Source organism: Dasypus novemcinctus, chromosome X, assembly GCF_030445035.2.
Source record: "Dasypus novemcinctus isolate mDasNov1 chromosome X, mDasNov1.1.hap2, whole genome shotgun sequence".
NCBI lineage: Eukaryota > Metazoa > Chordata > Mammalia > Cingulata > Dasypodidae > Dasypus > Dasypus novemcinctus.
The window spans coordinates 122,943,397-122,945,380 of NC_080704.1; the positions used below are offsets into that span (position 1 = coordinate 122,943,397).

Below are 1,984 nucleotides of genomic sequence, written 5' to 3' on the forward strand. Positions count from 1 at the left end.
GATGCAGTTGCAACACCTAAAATATTGAGAGTAATTTCTTGATGACTTCTAAAAGCCTTACTTTTCAATGGTCTCAGAAATGACTTTTTATTTTTCTTCTTTTTAAAATTTATTTTAACTTTTGATTGAAACGATAGAGCAAAATGTTGATATTTTAGCAAAATTCCTTGCAATTCGTCTGTAGTATAAGTATGGTTCAAGGTTTTAAGAAACTACCTGTCTCTACTGCAATCCAGTTGGTGGAATAATTGTGATTGCCTATTTATAGAAAAAGTCTTTTATTGTAATGTACAGACATGTACTAGTGTTATAAAGTATTATTTCACAAATGACTCATTTTCAGAATTTGTTTTTATCACTATTTTATGGATTTTTATTACTAGTTTAATTATTTCTTAGGCTTAGAAGCATGAATGAAAATATTCAATCACTCAAAGGGTCTCTGCATCATCATGAAATTATTTTTAACTTATAGAAGGAAGGTGCTTTGGAATATATTAATATTAAGAATTGTTTATTTGTAGCAACTTTCTTTCCATTCTCCATCCTAATGCACACACAGAAACACACTCTCATGCATACATACACACAGAAAGTCATCCTTTCAAATCTTGAGCAAAAGGATTAGAGGATTAATATCGGTTTGAAATTCCTAACAGATTTTTTTTTTTTTTTAGTTACCAGGGGCTGGGGATTGAACCTTGGTCCTTGCTTGCTCAACCACTGAGCCACATTGGCTTTCCTGAGTTATTTTTTTCATTTGTTTTGCTTATTGCTTACTTTTGGTGTTTTTTCTTTTTTTCAGGAGGCACTGGGAACCAAACCTAGGACCTCCAATGTGGGAGGGGCAGCTCAACCACTTGAGCCACACCTACTCCCCCCAACAAATTTTTATTTGGTAAAGAGAGTCATACAAGAGATGCTCTGGGAAAGAAATTAGCAGAATTCCTTATACATCTTGATAAAATTTTTAAAAAGTGAAAATGCATTACATATCATTTGTGGTTTGGTATTTTGACTTTAATCGGACTGAGGGAAGTTATGAAATATGCAAGTCTGACCCTTTAAATAATTACTGTTGCTATTTATCTGATATAAAGTTCATAGAACTGGTGCAAGTAGCAGAATTTTTTTTCAAAATTGTCAAACGGAAGCATTTTTCCCGTAAATAAATGAAAAGGGCAAAGCTCCTGTTAAAAGAGTCTATCAAGAAGTAAAGAGGTTTTAGCTGAACAGTAAAACTTTCAAGCCGACGCCAAGCTTTAGATAACGACAAAACCAGCCGTTACTTCATACACTTCACTTCTCTTAAAAAGTATTCTAGACCTAGGGTTTTTAAAGTAAGAAATCTCAAGCAATTAGGATTTTATTTTCTGTGTGTGTGAATCTGTGCACTCTTCTAGCTCTTTGAGAATGAGGCATGTATTTAGGATTCATTTAAGGATGTAAAATGAAGAGATGGGACAGAATATATGCAGATAAATTTATAAGATATGCAGGTTGCATTATCAGAATATTCATGCTAAAAATAACTTTCACAATCCTTTTAAATCAAAAGGTTTCTCTGGATAAATATCAGGGTTTATATTTAATTGGCTATAGCATCTTGTTTTAATAAAATAGAATAGTGTCAAATATTTCCAAATATTTCTTAGATGATAAACTAAAATATGAATAAAAGCGAGTCAAGTGTTAAAGCTTTTAGAAATTGTCTAGTAGGTCTTCTGCCTTTAGAAGACCCTTAAAAACATGGAGTCAAACATTTAAGAACCAGATAGAGTCCTCTATCACTACTTCTCCATGTCAAGAATGGAAATGCTGAAGCCCAAAAAAGTGAAATTCAGGACTAAAACCCATGCCTCCTACCTTGCAGTCCCCATATCCCCATATATTTTACACTATACCACACATATTCAACTTCGGCTTACTGAAGGACACTGGAAGGAATTATACAACCAAATAACTCTGATTTTGACTTAATGAT

At 32.8% G+C, this 1,984-nt stretch overlaps 1 pseudogene; it reads left to right on the forward strand.

Annotated features, from left to right (window-relative positions):
- The first annotated feature begins 1,687 nt into the window (after positions 1-1,687).
- Positions 1,688-1,743, forward strand: LOC111762255 (U7 small nuclear RNA; annotated as a pseudogene).
- The last annotated feature ends 241 nt before the right edge of the window (positions 1,744-1,984 follow it).